Consider the following 18,039-nt stretch of genomic DNA (forward strand, 5'->3'; position numbering starts at 1 on the left):
AGCTGAGAAGACTTTTAAAATCTTAACAAGATTGTACCGTGTCTTATCTTAGTAGAGAGTCGAGGTGTCCTTCTCCCATGAAAGGAATAGACCGCATGGTGACAGGTAGCGTAGATTGACATTTCACATAACGATTGCTTCCAGAAGTCATTCGTTCAGACTGTGAATCCTAAAAGCTAGCCTGAACAACTTTAGGTTAAGCGAAAGATATTTTTCCCTTAGGAAGAAGAGCATGAAGGAAAAGACTGCTTGCTTCTGTCGGTGCAGGTGTGATGGGTCTGTGACAACACTGGGGATGTGAGCTTTGGTAGTTGAGCGGTTGAATTCTTGCCTGCCATGCATGTGGCCTGGGCTTTATTTCCTGCTGGCCTTTCCCACATCTTTGCAAGGTGCATGATGCAGGAAAAATAAAGAGCTTCCGAAGCATTGTATCCTCCAGAAAGGAGGGCCACTAAGAGAATTGTACAAATCAGTGTTCCCCTTGTGCTCTCAGAGGCAGTACGGCTCTGGTTCTCTCTGTCTTTTAACTATGTCCGGTAAGCTCCTCCTCGTGCGCAAGCCATTTGACATCCACTTTTGAGGAGTCAGTGCTCTTTAAGAGTTTACAGGTAAGGATGTGCTAACAAATGCTGGAGAGTGTGCTCCTTTGCAGAAGTGGTTCAGAAATCCATTAGGCTTATCACTGATTGCTTTGTCTGCCAGTAAAACGTAGCACAGCCCTTGCCAGGTTGCTGTGACATCAGTTTACTTTCTGCAAGAATCTCTGTCTATCCAGCTTGGCCTTGCACTGCTCTAGTCACGCTCATGAGACCAGACTCTTTCCCTACTGGTGATAGCTCAAAGCCATCTACACGGTATTCTGTGACGTGTATTTGTCACCTGGGAACGTGTTCCTGAAAGCAAAGTACTGGTCACTCCTGGAATACGGCAGGAACGATACTCGGTGAACCCATCAGGAGCCTGCAGTGTGCTTGCATTGGTGGTTCAGTGGTAGAATTCTTGCCTCCCACGCAGGAGACCCGGGTTCGATTCCGGCCAATGCATCTTTGGCTTTTGCATACTCACACACACCTCAGAAGTGCTGTCGTGCATGTCATGTTCTGTTACAGAAAGCTTTCAAGAAGCTCTTCTTATGGCACCGTCCGTGTTAGAAAGAGATCAGAAAAGCTTTCACGTCATCTAAAGATGTTGCAGCAGCACTTCCACTAGACGTGACGTGCAAAATCGGTTGGCTTTCAGATGTAAACCAGCTAACCTCTTTCGGGTCATGACTGATTACCACGCAGAAGGAGAGAACATGCTAAGCGTGTCTTTAGGTGACTCTCCATTCTGACTCAAGTGACCAGAAGACTGCAGGTTGCATTATGCTGCAAATGAAATCTGTTTCTTGATGCAACAAAGAAATGTTTTCTGGGAAACGGTCTTGTGTGATAAAACGATCAGATGATACAGTTCCAACATACTGCCTTTCATTGAGTATCGCTAAGGGTGGGTAGCTCAAAAGATATCACCACCGCCGACAAGGAGACTCCAGCACAGCAAGGCGTGTACGGTCACGGCCAGTATAGGCCAGTAGATACCAGCCAGTGGTTATCTTCCATTTGGAAGATACAGTCTCCTGTTTTAAGGATCACCACAATGGAACATCTGTTGCTACTGAAACATGCGCCATTGTGCATTTTCACAAATTTTCTCAAACTCTCACAGTAAAACGTTGCTGTCCTTTTAACGTTCAGTGAGCCACGTTTTCAAAAATCGGAGTTCTGTGCTGGCAAACCTACGTTCACCCCCCCTCAGATTTTCAGATTTTACCCCACAAAGGCGTTAAATGCGCATGCATTAAACTGTTTCTCTCCTGACACACGAGTGACTGCTACAGATGGAGTCTGAGGATTTAGTTGGGAAAAGTCTGAGATCCATCTCTCAGGTGCACCACAAGACTGAAATGAGAAGAGTTGGAGTTCAGATTATTTTCTTGAATGTAGAGACAGGCTCAAGCTATGGATGAATTGTGTCTTGCTTTTTTGAGCAGCAGACATGAGCCAGGATATATTGTTAGGCACCTGGTCTAGGGCTGCAGAAGCATCAGGTACAGCTGGGGAGGAAACAGTGATGATAGAAAGGAAATGTAACAGCAACACAAGCAGAGGCAGCACCAGGAAAATTGAATTCTGACATGGAAACTGTATGACTTTCTAGCTACAAGAATCAAGGCAGACAGAGTGGCTACAGTACTCTTTAAGGTGCTACACCCAATGCCGTGAAGCTGACACTAGCATGGGAATAGTGATTGGAGAATAGATTTTAGAAAGAGTATTTAAAGACTGCAATAAAGGAGGGGTGGGCAGGGTGGGGGAAAAAAAAAACATCCACCGAGCCTAGCTAAAGCAGTATGCAGAGCTGAGCACTACTCCAGTTTGGAGACTAAGCCCCCAGACAGAATGTCCCAGCTCTGTGCTGAGGTAGGCTTTCTGCCCCACAGAATTGTCTGTCAAATCTGGAAGTCTCTCCCTCTCTCTCTCTCTCTCTCTCTCTTTTCGGGGAATCCATATCTGACCCGGAATACAGACATTTCTCAGGGCCTTTCCAGGACAAAGAAATAAAAATAATGCAATGTAGTCTTCACAAGCTAAGCAAGCAAGCAGGTGCACAATCTGCACAAATAAGGGTTTGGTCGGAGGATCAGACATTTGATACCCTGGAGAGTGCAAGATGGTAGGCAAAAATAAAGAGCAGGTTCCTTATAAGTGAAAAATGAAAATAAAGTAGCCCAGATTTAAGCGTGAAAGTGAGACTAACTGACGTTTGAACTTCTAGTCCTGTCTGTGAGTCACTCACCCTTTAGGGCAAGTGAGCTGTACGGCACCTGCTGACCGAATGCTCCCATAAGGGGCTCACGGTGGTCGCAGCAGCCCAAGATAGAGCAGAAGGAGCTGAGAAGACTTTTAAAATCTTAACAAGATTGTACCGTGTCTTATCTTAGTAGAGAGTCGAGGTGTCCTTCTCCCATGAAAGGAATAGACCGCATGGTGCCAGGTAGCGTAGATTGACATTTCACATAACGATTGCTTCCAGAAGTCATTCGTTCAGACTGTGAATCCTAAAAGCTAGCCTGAACAACTTTAGGTTAAGCGAAAGATATTTTTCCCTTAGGAAGAAGAGCATGAAGGAAAAGACTGCTTGCTTCTGTCGGTGCAGGTGTGATGGGTCTGTGACAACACTGGGGATGTGAGCTTTGGTAGTTGAGCGGTTGAATTCTTGCCTGCCATGCATGTGGCCTGGGCTTTATTTCCTGCTGGCCTTTCCCACATCTTTGCAAGGTGCATGATGCAGGAAAAATAAAGAGCTTCTGAAGCATTGTATCCTCCAGAAAGGAGGGCCACTAAGAGAATTGTACAAATCAGTGTTCCCCTTGTGCTCTCAGAGGCAGTACGGCTCTGGTTCTCTCTGTCTTTTAACTATGTCCGGTAAGCTCCTCCTCGTGCAAGCCATTTGACATCCACTTTTGAGGAGTCAGTGCTCTTTAAGAGTTTACAGGTAAGGATGTGCTAACAAATGCTGGAGAGTGTGCTCCTTTGCAGAAGTGGTTCAGAAATCCATTAGGCTTATCACTGATTGCTTTGTCTGCCAGTAAAACGTAGCACAGCCCTTGCCAGGTTGCTGTGACATCAGTTTACTTTCTGCAAGAATCTCTGTCTATCCAGCTTGGCCTTGCACTGCTCTAGTCACGCTCATGAGACCAGACTCTTTCCCTACTGGTGATAGCTCAAAGCCATCTACACGGTATTCTGTGACGTGTATTTGTCACCTGGGAACGTGTTCCTGAAAGCAAAGTACTGGTCACTCCTGGAATACGGCAGGAACGATACTCGGTGAACCCATCAGGAGCCTGCAGTGTGCTTGCATTGGTGGTTCAGTGGTAGAATTCTTGCCTCCCACGCAGGAGACCCGGGTTCGATTCCTGGCCAATGCATCTTTGGCTTTTGCATACTCACACACACCTCAGAAGTGCTGTCGTGCATGTCATGTTCTGTTACAGAAAGCTTTCAAGAAGCTCTTCTTATGGCACCGTCCGTGTTAGAAAGAGATCAGAAAAGCTTTCACGTCATCTAAAGATGTTGCAGCAGCACTTCCACTAGACGTGACGTGCAAAATCGGTTGGCTTTCAGATGTAAACCAGCTAACCTCTTTCGGGTCATGACTGATTACCACGCAGAAGGAGAGAACATGCTAAGCGTGTCTTTAGGTGACTCTCCATTCTGACTCAAGTGACCAGAAGACTGCAGGTTGCATTATGCTGCAAATGAAATCTGTTTCTTGATGCAACAAAGAAATGTTTTCTGGGAAACGGTCTTGTGTGATAAAACGATCAGATGATACAGTTCCAACATACTGCCTTTCATTGAGTATCGCTAAGGGTGGGTAGCTCAAAAGATATCACCACCGCCGACAAGGAGACTCCAGCACAGCAAGGCGTGTACGGTCACGGCCAGTATAGGCCAGTAGATACCAGCCAGTGGTTATCTTCCATTTGGAAGATACAGTCTCCTGTTTTAAGGATCACCACAATGGAACATCTGTTGCTACTGAAACATGCGCCATTGTGCATTTTCACAAATTTTCTCAAACTCTCACAGTAAAACGTTGCTGTCCTTTTAACGTTCAGTGAGCCACGTTTTCAAAAATCGGGGTTCTGTGCTGGCAAACCTACGTTCACCCCCCCTCAGATTTTCAGATTTTACCCCACAAAGGCGTTAAATGCGCATGCATTAAACTGTTTCTCTCCTGACACACGGGTGACTGCTACAGATGGAGTCTGAGGATTTAGTTGGGAAAAGTCTGAGATCCATCTCTCAGGTGCACCACAAGACTGAAATGAGAAGAGTTGGAGTTCAGATTATTTTCTTGAATGTAGAGACAGGCTCAAGCTATGGATGAATTGTGTCTTGCTTTTTTGAGCAGCAGACATGAGCCAGGATATATTGTTAGGCACCTGGTCTAGGGCTGCAGAAGCATCAGGTACAGCTGGGGAGGAAACAGTGATGATAGAAAGGAAATGTAACAGCAACACAAGCAGAGGCAGCACCAGGAAAATTGAATTCTGACATGGAAACTGTATGACTTTCTAGCTACAAGAATCAAGGCAGACAGAGTGGCTACAGTACTCTTTAAGGTGCTACACCCAATGCCGTGAAGCTGACACTAGCATGGGAATAGTGATTGGAGAATAGATTTTAGAAAGAGTATTTAAAGACTGCAATAAAGGAGGGGTGGGCAGGGTGGGGGAAAAAAAAAAACATCCACCGAGCCTAGCTAAAGCAGTATGCAGAGCTGAGCACTACCCCAGTTTGGAGACTAAGCCCCCAGACAGAATGTCCCAGCTCTGTGCTGAGGTAGGCTTTCTGCCCCACAGAATTGTCTGTCAAATCTGGAAGTCTCTCCCTCTCTCTCTCTCTCTCTCTCTCTCTCTCTCTTTTCGGGGAATCCATATCTGACCCGGAATACAGACATTTCTCAGGGCCTTTCCAGGACAAAGAAATAAAAATAATGCAATGTAGTCTTCACAAGCTAAGCAAGCAAGCAGGTGCACAATCTGCACAAATAAGGGTTTGGTCGGAGGATCAGACATTTGATACCCTGGAGAGTGCAAGATGGTAGGCAAAAATAAAGAGCAGGTTCCTTATAAGTGAAAAATGAAAATAAAGTAGCCCAGATTTAAGCGTGAAAGTGAGACTAACTGACGTTTGAACTTCTAGTCCTGTCTGTGAGTCACTCACCCTTTAGGGCAAGTGAGCTGTACGGCACCTGCTGACCGAATGCTCCCATAAGGGGCTCACGGTGGTCGCAGCAGCCCAAGATAGAGCAGAAGGAGCTGAGAAGACTTTTAAAATCTTAACAAGATTGTACCGTGTCTTATCTTAGTAGAGAGTCGAGGTGTCCTTCTCCCATGAAAGGAATAGACCGCATGGTGCCAGGTAGCGTAGATTGACATTTCACATAACGATTGCTTCCAGAAGTCATTCGTTCAGACTGTGAATCCTAAAAGCTAGCCTGAACAACTTTAGGTTAAGCGAAAGATATTTTTCCCTTAGGAAGAAGAGCATGAAGGAAAAGACTGCTTGCTTCTGTCGGTGCAGGTGTGATGGGTCTGTGACAACACTGGGGATGTGAGCTTTGGTAGTTGAGCGGTTGAATTCTTGCCTGCCATGCATGTGGCCTGGGCTTTATTTCCTGCTGGCCTTTCCCACATCTTTGCAAGGTGCATGATGCAGGAAAAATAAAGAGCAGTCTAAGCATTGTATCCTCCAGAAAGGAGGGCCACTAAGAGAATTGTACAAATCAGTGTTCCCCTTGTGCTCTCAGAGGCAGTACGGCTCTGGTTCTCTCTGTCTTTTAACTATGTCCGGTAAGCTCCTCCTCGTGCAAGCCATTTGACATCCACTTTTGAGGAGTCAGTGCTCTTTAAGAGTTTACAGGTAAGGATGTGCTAACAAATGCTGGAGAGTGTGCTCCTTTGCAGAAGTGGTTCAGAAATCCATTAGGCTTATCACTGATTGCTTTGTCTGCCAGTAAAACGTAGCACAGCCCTTGCCAGGTTGCTGTGACATCAGTTTACTTTCTGCAAGAATCTCTGTCTATCCAGCTTGGCCTTGCACTGCTCTAGTCACGCTCATGAGACCAGACTCTTTCCCTACTGGTGATAGCTCAAAGCCATCTACACGGTATTCTGTGACGTGTATTTGTCACCTGGGAACGTGTTCCTGAAAGCAAAGTACTGGTCACTCCTGGAATACGGCAGGAACGATACTCGGTGAACCCATCAGGAGCCTGCAGTGTGCTTGCATTGGTGGTTCAGTGGTAGAATTCTTGCCTCCCACGCAGGAGACCCTGGTTCAATTCTCAGCCAATGCATCTTTGGCTTTTGCATACTCACACACACCTCAGAAGTGCTGTCGTGCATGTCATGTTCTGTTACAGAAAGCTTTCAAGAAGCTCTTCTTATGGCACCGTCCGTGTTAGAAAGAGATCAGAAAAGCTTTCACGTCATCTAAAGATGTTGCAGCAGCACTTCCACTAGACGTGACGTGCAAAATCGGTTGGCTTTCAGATGTAAACCAGCTAACCTCTTTCGGGTCATGACTGATTACCACGCAGAAGGAGAGAACATGCTAAGCGTGTCTTTAGGTGACTCTCCATTCTGACTCAAGTGACCAGAAGACTGCAGGTTGCATTATGCTGCAAATGAAATCTGTTTCTTGATGCAACAAAGAAATGTTTTCTGGGAAACGGTCTTGTGTGATAAAACGATCAGATGATACAGTTCCAACATACTGCCTTTCATTGAGTATCGCTAAGGGTGGGTAGCTCAAAAGATATCACCACCGCCGACAAGGAGACTCCAGCACAGCAAGGCGTGTACCGGTCACGGCCAGTATAGGCCAGTAGATACCAGCCAGTGGTTATCTTCCATTTGGAAGATACAGTCTCCTGTTTTAAGGATCACCACAATGGAACATCTGTTGCTACTGAAACATGCGCCATTGTGCATTTTCACAAATTTTCTCAAACTCTCACAGTAAAACGTTGCTGTCCTTTTAACGTTCAGTGAGCCACGTTTTCAAAAATCTTGGTTCTGTGCTGGCAAACCTACGTTCACCCCCCCTCAGATTTTCAGATTTTACCCCACAAAGACGTTAAATGCGCATGCATTAAACTGTTTCTCTCCTGACACACGAGTGACTGCTACAGATGGAGTCTGAGGATTTAGTTGGGAAAAGTCTGAGATCCATCTCTCAGGTGCACCACAAGACTGAAATGAGAAGAGTTGGAGTTCAGATTATTTTCTTGAATGTAGAGACAGGCTCAAGCTATGGATGAATTGTGTCTTGCTTTTTTGAGCAGCAGACATGAGCCAGGATATATTGTTAGGCACCTGGTCTAGGGCTGCAGAAGCATCAGGTACAGCTGGGGAGGAAACAGTGATGATAGAAAGGAAATGTAACAGCAACACAAGCAGAGGCAGCACCAGGAAAATTGAATTCTGACATGGAAACTGTATGACTTTCTAGCTACAAGAATCAAGGCAGACAGAGTGGCTACAGTACTCTTTAAGGTGCTACACCCAATGCCGTGAAGCTGACACTAGCATGGGAATAGTGATTGGAGAATAGATTTTAGAAAGAGTATTTAAAGACTGCAATAAAGGAGGGGTGGGCAGGGTGGGGGAAAAAAAAACATCCACCGAGCCTAGCTAAAGCAGTATGCAGAGCTGAGCACTACTCCAGTTTGGAGACTAAGCCCCCAGACAGAATGTCCCAGCTCTGTGCTGAGGTAGGCTTTCTGCCCCACAGAATTGTCTGTCAAATCTGGAAGTCTCTCCCTCTCTCTCTCTCTCTCTCTCTCTCTCTCTTTTCGGGGAATCCATATCTGACCCGGAATACAGACATTTCTCAGGGCCTTTCCAGGACAAAGAAATAAAAATAATGCAATGTAGTCTTCACAAGCTAAGCAAGCAAGCAGGTGCACAATCTGCACAAATAAGGGTTTGGTCGGAGGATCAGACATTTGATACCCTGGAGAGTGCAAGATGGTAGGCAAAAATAAAGAGCAGGTTCCTTATAAGTGAAAAATGAAAATAAAGTAGCCCAGATTTAAGCGTGAAAGTGAGACTAACTGACGTTTGAACTTCTAGTCCTGTCTGTGAGTCACTCACCCTTTAGGGCAAGTGAGCTGTACGGCACCTGCTGACCGAATGCTCCCATAAGGGGCTCACGGTGGTCGCAGCAGCCCAAGATAGAGCAGAAGGAGCTGAGAAGACTTTTAAAATCTTAACAAGATTGTACCGTGTCTTATCTTAGTAGAGAGTCGAGGTGTCCTTCTCCCATGAAAGGAATAGACCGCATGGTGCCAGGTAGCGTAGATTGACATTTCACATAACGATTGCTTCCAGAAGTCATTCGTTCAGACTGTGAATCCTAAAAGCTAGCCTGAACAACTTTAGGTTAAGCGAAAGATATTTTTCCCTTAGGAAGAAGAGCATGAAGGAAAAGACTGCTTGCTTCTGTCGGTGCAGGTGTGATGGGTCTGTGACAACACTGGGGATGTGAGCTTTGGTAGTTGAGCGGTTGAATTCTTGCCTGCCATGCATGTGGCCTGGGCTTTATTTCCTGCTGGCCTTTCCCACATCTTTGCAAGGTGCATGATGCAGGAAAAATAAAGAGCTTCTGAAGCATTGTATCCTCCAGAAAGGAGGGCCACTAAGAGAATTGTACAAATCAGTGTTCCCCTTGTGCTCTCAGAGGCAGTACGGCTCTGGTTCTCTCTGTCTTTTAACTATGTCCGGTAAGCTCCTCCTCGTGCGCAAGCCATTTGACATCCACTTTTGAGGAGTCAGTGCTCTTTAAGAGTTTACAGGTAAGGATGTGCTAACAAATGCTGGAGAGTGTGCTCCTTTGCAGAAGTGGTTCAGAAATCCATTAGGCTTATCACTGATTGCTTTGTCTGCCAGTAAAACGTAGCACAGCCCTTGCCAGGTTGCTGTGACATCAGTTTACTTTCTGCAAGAATCTCTGTCTATCCAGCTTGGCCTTGCACTGCTCTAGTCACGCTCATGAGACCAGACTCTTTCCCTACTGGTGATAGCTCAAAGCCATCTACACGGTATTCTGTGACGTGTATTTGTCACCTGGGAACGTGTTCCTGAAAGCAAAGTACTGGTCACTCCTGGAATACGGCAGGAACGATACTCGGTGAACCCATCAGGAGCCTGCAGTGTGCTTGCATTGGTGGTTCAGTGGTAGAATTCTTGCCTCCCACGCAGGAGACCCGGTTCGATTCCCGGCCAATGCATCTTTGGCTTTTGCATACTCACACACACCTCAGAAGTGCTGTCGTGCATGTCATGTTCTGTTACAGAAAGCTTTCAAGAAGCTCTTCTTATGGCACCGTCCGTGTTAGAAAGAGATCAGAAAAGCTTTCACGTCATCTAAAGATGTTGCAGCAGCACTTCCACTAGACGTGACGTGCAAAATCGGTTGGCTTTCAGATGTAAACCAGCTAACCTCTTTCGGGTCATGACTGATTACCACGCAGAAGGAGAGAACATGCTAAGCGTGTCTTTAGGTGACTCTCCATTCTGACTCAAGTGACCAGAAGACTGCAGGTTGCATTATGCTGCAAATGAAATCTGTTTCTTGATGCAACAAAGAAATGTTTTCTGGGAAACGGTCTTGTGTGATAAAACGATCAGATGATACAGTTCCAACATACTGCCTTTCATTGAGTATCGCTAAGGGTGGGTAGCTCAAAAGATATCACCACCGCCGACAAGGAGACTCCAGCACAGCAAGGCGTGTACCGGTCACGGCCAGTATAGGCCAGTAGATACCAGCCAGTGGTTATCTTCCATTTGGAAGATACAGTCTCCTGTTTTAAGGATCACCACAATGGAACATCTGTTGCTACTGAAACATGCGCCATTGTGCATTTTCACAAATTTTCTCAAACTCTCACAGTAAAACGTTGCTGTCCTTTTAACGTTCAGTGAGCCACGTTTTCAAAAATCGGGGTTCTGTGCTGGCAAACCTACGTTCACCCCCCCTCAGATTTTCAGATTTTACCCCACAAAGACGTTAAATGCGCATGCATTAAACTGTTTCTCTCCTGACACACGAGTGACTGCTACAGATGGAGTCTGAGGATTTAGTTGGGAAAAGTCTGAGATCCATCTCTCAGGTGCACCACAAGACTGAAATGAGAAGAGTTGGAGTTCAGATTATTTTCTTGAATGTAGAGACAGGCTCAAGCTATGGATGAATTGTGTCTTGCTTTTTTGAGCAGCAGACATGAGCCAGGATATATTGTTAGGCACCTGGTCTAGGGCTGCAGAAGCATCAGGTACAGCTGGGGAGGAAACAGTGATGATAGAAAGGAAATGTAACAGCAACACAAGCAGAGGCAGCACCAGGAAAATTGAATTCTGACATGGAAACTGTATGACTTTCTAGCTACAAGAATCAAGGCAGACAGAGTGGCTACAGTACTCTTTAAGGTGCTACACCCAATGCCGTGAAGCTGACACTAGCATGGGAATAGTGATTGGAGAATAGATTTTAGAAAGAGTATTTAAAGACTGCAATAAAGGAGGGGTGGGCAGGGTGGGGGAAAAAAAAAAAACATCCACCGAGCCTAGCTAAAGCAGTATGCAGAGCTGAGCACTACTCCAGTTTGGAGACTAAGCCCCCAGACAGAATGTCCCAGCTCTGTGCTGAGGTAGGCTTTCTGCCCCACAGAATTGTCTGTCAAATCTGGAAGTCTCTCCCTCTCTCTCTCTCTCTCTCTCTCTCTCTTTTCGGGGAATCCATATCTGACCCGGAATACAGACATTTCTCAGGGCCTTTCCAGGACAAAGAAATAAAAATAATGCAATGTAGTCTTCACAAGCTAAGCAAGCAAGCAGGTGCACAATCTGCACAAATAAGGGTTTGGTCGGAGGATCAGACATTTGATACCCTGGAGAGTGCAAGATGGTAGGCAAAAATAAAGAGCAGGTTCCTTATAAGTGAAAAATGAAAATAAAGTAGCCCAGATTTAAGCGTGAAAGTGAGACTAACTGACGTTTGAACTTCTAGTCCTGTCTGTGAGTCACTCACCCTTTAGGGCAAGTGAGCTGTACGGCACCTGCTGACCGAATGCTCCCATAAGGGGCTCACGGTGGTCGCAGCAGCCCAAGATAGAGCAGAAGGAGCTGAGAAGACTTTTAAAATCTTAACAAGATTGTACCGTGTCTTATCTTAGTAGAGAGTCGAGGTGTCCTTCTCCCATGAAAGGAATAGACCGCATGGTGCCAGGTAGCGTAGATTGACATTTCACATAACGATTGCTTCCAGAAGTCATTCGTTCAGACTGTGAATCCTAAAAGCTAGCCTGAACAACTTTAGGTTAAGCGAAAGATATTTTTCCCTTAGGAAGAAGAGCATGAAGGAAAAGACTGCTTGCTTCTGTCGGTGCAGGTGTGATGGGTCTGTGACAACACTGGGGATGTGAGCTTTGGTAGTTGAGCGGTTGAATTCTTGCCTGCCATGCATGTGGCCTGGGCTTTATTTCCTGCTGGCCTTTCCCACATCTTTGCAAGGTGCATGATGCAGGAAAAATAAAGAGCTTCTGAAGCATTGTATCCTCCAGAAAGGAGGGCCACTAAGAGAATTGTACAAATCAGTGTTCCCCTTGTGCTCTCAGAGGCAGTACGGCTCTGGTTCTCTCTGTCTTTTAACTATGTCGCCTAAGCTCCTCCTCGTGCGCAAGCCATTTGACATCCACTTTTGAGGAGTCAGTGCTCTTTAAGAGTTTACAGGTAAGGATGTGCTAACAAATGCTGGAGAGTGTGCTCCTTTGCAGAAGTGGTTCAGAAATCCATTAGGCTTATCACTGATTGCTTTGTCTGCCAGTAAAACGTAGCACAGCCCTTGCCAGGTTGCTGTGACATCAGTTTACTTTCTGCAAGAATCTCTGTCTATCCAGCTTGGCCTTGCACTGCTCTAGTCACGCTCATGAGACCAGACTCTTTCCCTACTGGTGATAGCTCAAAGCCATCTACACGGTATTCTGTGACGTGTATTTGTCACCTGGGAACGTGTTCCTGAAAGCAAAGTACTGGTCACTCCTGGAATACGGCAGGAACGATACTCGGTGAACCCATCAGGAGCCTGCAGTGTGCTTGCATTGGTGGTTCAGTGGTAGAATTCTTGCCTCCCACGCAGGAGACCCGGTTCGATTCCCGGCCAATGCATCTTTGGCTTTTGCATACTCACACACACCTCAGAAGTGCTGTCGTGCATGTCATGTTCTGTTACAGAAAGCTTTCAAGAAGCTCTTCTTATGGCACCGTCCGTGTTAGAAAGAGATCAGAAAAGCTTTCACGACATCTAAAGATGTTGCAGCAGCACTTCCACTAGACGTGACGTGCAAAATCGGTTGGCTTTCAGATGTAAACCAGCTAACCTCTTCGGGTCATGACTGATTACCACGCAGAAGGAGAGAACATGCTAAGCGTGTCTTTAGGTGACTCTCCATTCTGACTCAAGTGACCAGAAGACTGCAGGTTGCATTATGCTGCAAATGAAATCTGTTTCTTGATGCAACAAAGAAATGTTTTCTGGGAAACGGTCTTGTGTGATAAAACGATCAGATGATACAGTTCCAACATACTGCCTTTCATTGAGTATCGCTAAGGGTGGGTAGCTCAAAAGATATCACCACCGCCGACAAGGAGACTCCAGCACAGCAAGGCGTGTACCAGTCACGGCCAGTATAGGCCAGTAGATACCAGCCAGTGGTTATCTTCCATTTGGAAGATACAGTCTCCTGTTTTAAGGATCACCACAATGGAACATCTGTTGCTACTGAAACATGCGCCATTGTGCATTTTCACAAATTTTCTCAAACTCTCACAGTAAAACGTTGCTGTCCTTTTAACGTTCAGTGAGCCACGTTTTCAAAAATCGGGGTTCTGTGCTGGCAAACCTACGTTCACCCCCCCTCAGATTTTCAGATTTTACCCCACAAAGACGTTAAATGCGCATGCATTAAACTGTTTCTCTCCTGACACACGAGTGACTGCTACAGATGGAGTCTGAGGATTTAGTTGGGAAAAGTCTGAGATCCATCTCTCAGGTGCACCACAAGACTGAAATGAGAAGAGTTGGAGTTCAGATTATTTTCTTGAATGTAGAGACAGGCTCAAGCTATGGATGAATTGTGTCTTGCTTTTTTGAGCAGCAGACATGAGCCAGGATATATTGTTAGGCACCTGGTCTAGGGCTGCAGAAGCATCAGGTACAGCTGGGGAGGAAACAGTGATGATAGAAAGGAAATGTAACAGCAACACAAGCAGAGGCAGCACCAGGAAAATTGAATTCTGACATGGAAACTGTATGACTTTCTAGCTACAAGAATCAAGGCAGACAGAGTGGCTACAGTACTCTTTAAGGTGCTACACCCAATGCCGTGAAGCTGACACTAGCATGGGAATAGTGATTGGAGAATAGATTTTAGAAAGAGTATTTAAAGACTGCAATAAAGGAGGGGTGGGCAGGGTGGGGGAAAAAAAAAACATCCACCGAGCCTAGCTAAAGCAGTATGCAGAGCTGAGCACTACTCCAGTTTGGAGACTAAGCCCCCAGACAGAATGTCCCAGCTCTGTGCTGAGGTAGGCTTTCTGCCCCACAGAATTGTCTGTCAAATCTGGAAGTCTCTCCCTCTCTCTCTCTCTCTTTTCGGGGAATCCATATCTGACCCGGAATACAGACATTTCTCAGGGCCTTTCCAGGACAAAGAAATAAAAATAATGCAATGTAGTCTTCACAAGCTAAGCAAGCAAGCAGGTGCACAATCTGCACAAATAAGGGTTTGGTCGGAGGATCAGACATTTGATACCCTGGAGAGTGCAAGATGGTAGGCAAAAATAAAGAGCAGGTTCCTTATAAGTGAAAAATGAAAATAAAGTAGCCCAGATTTAAGCGTGAAAGTGAGACTAACTGACGTTTGAACTTCTAGTCCTGTCTGTGAGTCACTCACCCTTTAGGGCAAGTGAGCTGTACGGCACCTGCTGACCGAATGCTCCCATAAGGGGCTCACGGTGGTCGCAGCAGCCCAAGATAGAGCAGAAGGAGCTGAGAAGACTTTTAAAATCTTAACAAGATTGTACCGTGTCTTATCTTAGTAGAGAGTCGAGGTGTCCTTCTCCCATGAAAGGAATAGACCGCATGGTGCCAGGTAGCGTAGATTGACATTTCACATAACGATTGCTTCCAGAAGTCATTCGTTCAGACTGTGAATCCTAAAAGCTAGCCTGAACAACTTTAGGTTAAGCGAAAGATATTTTTCCCTTAGGAAGAAGAGCATGAAGGAAAAGACTGCTTGCTTCTGTCGGTGCAGGTGTGATGGGTCTGTGACAACACTGGGGATGTGAGCTTTGGTAGTTGAGCGGTTGAATTCTTGCCTGCCATGCATGTGGCCTGGGCTTTATTTCCTGCTGGCCTTTCCCACATCTTTGCAAGGTGCATGATGCAGGAAAAATAAAGAGCTTCCGAAGCATTGTATCCTCCAGAAAGGAGGGCCACTAAGAGAATTGTACAAATCAGTGTTCCCCTTGTGCTCTCAGAGGCAGTACGGCTCTGGTTCTCTCTGTCTTTTAACTATGTCTGGTAAGCTCCTCCTCTTGTGCAAGCCATTTGACATCCACTTTTGAGGAGTCAGTGCTCTTTAAGAGTTTACAGGTAAGGATGTGCTAACAAATGCTGGAGAGTGTGCTCCTTTGCAGAAGTGGTTCAGAAATCCATTAGGCTTATCACTGATTGCTTTGTCTGCCAGTAAAACGTAGCACAGCCCTTGCCAGGTTGCTGTGACATCAGTTTACTTTCTGCAAGAATCTCTGTCTATCCAGCTTGGCCTTGCACTGCTCTAGTCACGCTCATGAGACCAGACTCTTTCCCTACTGGTGATAGCTCAAAGCCATCTACACGGTATTCTGTGACGTGTATTTGTCACCTGGGAACGTGTTCCTGAAAGCAAAGTACTGGTCACTCCTGGAATACGGCAGGAACGATACTCGGTGAACCCATCAGGAGCCTGCAGTGTGCTTGCATTGGTGGTTCAGTGGTAGAATTCTTGCCTCCCACGCAGGAGACCCGGGTTCGATTCCCGGCCAATGCATCTTTGGCTTTTGCATACTCACACACACCTCAGAAGTGCTGTCGTGCATGTCATGTTCTGTTACAGAAAGCTTTCAAGAAGCTCTTCTTATGGCACCGTCCGTGTTAGAAAGAGATCAGAAAAGCTTTCACGCCATCTAAAGATGTTGCAGCAGCACTTCCACTAGACGTGACGTGCAAAATCGGTTGGCTTTCAGATGTAAACCAGCTAACCTCTTTCGGGTCATGACTGATTACCACGCAGAAGGAGAGAACATGCTAAGCGTGTCTTTAGGTGACTCTCCATTCTGACTCAAGTGACCAGAAGACTGCAGGTTGCATTATGCTGCAAATGAAATCTGTTTCTTGATGCAACAAAGAAATGTTTTCTGGGAAACGGTCTTGTGTGATAAAACGATCAGATGATACAGTTCCAACATACTGCCTTTCATTGAGTATCGCTAAGGGTGGGTAGCTCAAAAGATATCACCACCGCCGACAAGGAGACTCCAGCACAGCAAGGCGTGTACCGGTCACGGCCAGTATAGGCCAGTAGATACCAGCCAGTGGTTATCTTCCATTTGGAAGATACAGTCTCCTGTTTTAAGGATCACCACAATGGAACATCTGTTGCTACTGAAACATGCGCCATTGTGCATTTTCACAAATTTTCTCAAACTCTCACAGTAAAACGTTGCTGTCCTATTTAACGCTCAGTGAGCCACGTTTTCAAAAATCGGGTTCTGTGCTGGCAAACCTACGCTCACCCCCTCAGATTTTCAGATTTTACCCCACAAAGAAGTTAAATGCTCATGCATTTAACTGTTTCTCTCCTGGCACACACGTGACTGCTACAGATGGAGTCTGAGGATTTAGTTGGGAAAAGTCTGAGATCCATCTCTCAGGTGCACCACAAGACTGAAATGAGAAGAGTTGGAGTTCAGATTATTTTCTTGAATGTAGAGACAGGCTCAAGCTATGGATGAATTGTGTCTTGCTTTTTTGAGCAGCAGACATGAGCCAGGATATATTGTTAGGCACCTGGTCTAGGGCTGCAGAAGCATCAGGTACAGCTGGGGAGGAAACAGTGATGATAGAAAGGAAATGTAACAGCAACACAAGCAGAGGCAGCACCAGGAAAATTGAATTCTGACATGGAAACTGTATGACTTTCTAGCTACAAGAATCAAGGCAGACAGAGTGGCTACAGTACTCTTTAAGGTGCTACACCCAATGCCGTGAAGCTGACACTAGCATGGGAATAGTGATTGGAGAATAGATTTTAGAAAGAGTATTTAAAGACTGCAATAAAGGAGGGGTGGGCAGGGTGGGGAAAAAAAAAAAAACATCCACCGAGCCTAGCTAAAGCAGTATGCAGAGCTGAGCACTACTCCAGTTTGGAGACTAAGCCCCCAGACAGAATGTCCCAGCTCTGTGCTGAGGTAGGCTTTCTGCCCCACAGAATTGTCTGTCAAATCTGGAAGTCTCTCCTTCTCTCTCTCTCTCTCTCTTCGGGAATCCATATCTGACCCGAATACAGACATTTCTCAGGGCCTTTCCAGGACAAAGAAATAAAAATAATGCAATGTAGTCTTCACAAGCTAAGCAAGCAAGCAGGTGCACAATCTGCACAAATAAGGGTTTGGTCGGAGGATCAGACATTTGATACCCTGGAGAGTGCAAGATGGTAGGCAAAAATAAAGAGCAGGTTCCTTATAAGTGAAAAATGAAAATAAAGTAGCCCAGATTTAAGCGTGAAAGTGAGACTAACTGACGTTTGAACTTCTAGTCCTGTCTGTGAGTCACTCACCCTTTAGGGCAAGTGAGCTGTACGGCACCTGCTGACCGAATGCTCCCATAAGGGGCTCACGGTGGTCGCAGCAGCCCAAGATAGAGCAGAAGGAGCTGAGAAGACTTTTAAAATCTTAACAAGATTGTACCGTGTCTTATCTTAGTAGAGAGTCGAGGTGTCCTTCTCCCATGAAAGGAATAGACCGCATGGTGCCAGGTAGCGTAGATTGACATTTCACATAACGATTGCTTCCAGAAGTCATTCGTTCAGACTGTGAATCCTAAAAGCTAGCCTGAACAACTTTAGGTTAAGCGAAAGATATTTTTCCCTTAGGAAGAAGAGCATGAAGGAAAAGACTGCTTGCTTCTGTCGGTGCAGGTGTGATGGGTCTGTGACAACACTGGGGATGTGAGCTTTGGTAGTTGAGCGGTTGAATTCTTGCCTGCCATGCATGTGGCCTGGGCTTTATTTCCTGCTGGCCTTTCCCACATCTTTGCAAGGTGCATGATGCAGGAAAAATAAAGAGCTGGCGAAGCATTGTATCCTCCAGAAAGGAGG

The 18,039-nt window shown here is 45.9% G+C and overlaps 6 non-coding genes across 6 annotated transcripts; all 6 read left to right on the forward strand.

The window, feature by feature from the left end:
• Positions 1 to 973: 973 nt before the first annotated feature.
• TRNAG-CCC lies at positions 974 to 1,043 on the forward strand. Its single transcript has one exon. It is a non-coding gene; the product is annotated as a tRNA-Gly (tRNA).
• Positions 1,044 to 3,902: 2,859 nt separating this feature from the next.
• On the forward strand, positions 3,903 to 3,973 carry TRNAG-CCC. The gene has a single exon. It is a non-coding gene; the product is annotated as a tRNA-Gly (tRNA).
• A 2,868-nt stretch (positions 3,974 to 6,841) lies between these two features.
• Positions 6,842 to 6,912, forward strand: TRNAG-CCC. The gene has a single exon. It is a non-coding gene; the product is annotated as a tRNA-Gly (tRNA).
• Positions 6,913 to 9,779: 2,867 nt separating this feature from the next.
• On the forward strand, positions 9,780 to 9,849 carry TRNAG-CCC. The gene has a single exon. It is a non-coding gene; the product is annotated as a tRNA-Gly (tRNA).
• A 2,868-nt stretch (positions 9,850 to 12,717) lies between these two features.
• TRNAG-CCC lies at positions 12,718 to 12,787 on the forward strand. The gene has a single exon. It is a non-coding gene; the product is annotated as a tRNA-Gly (tRNA).
• Positions 12,788 to 15,640: 2,853 nt separating this feature from the next.
• TRNAG-CCC lies at positions 15,641 to 15,711 on the forward strand. The gene has a single exon. It is a non-coding gene; the product is annotated as a tRNA-Gly (tRNA).
• Positions 15,712 to 18,039: the final 2,328 nt, after the last annotated feature.

This window comes from Protopterus annectens, chromosome 5.part0, assembly GCF_019279795.1.
Source record: "Protopterus annectens isolate FY-2018-M chromosome 5.part0, PAN1.0, whole genome shotgun sequence".
Lineage (NCBI taxonomy): Eukaryota > Metazoa > Chordata > Ceratodontiformes > Protopteridae > Protopterus > Protopterus annectens.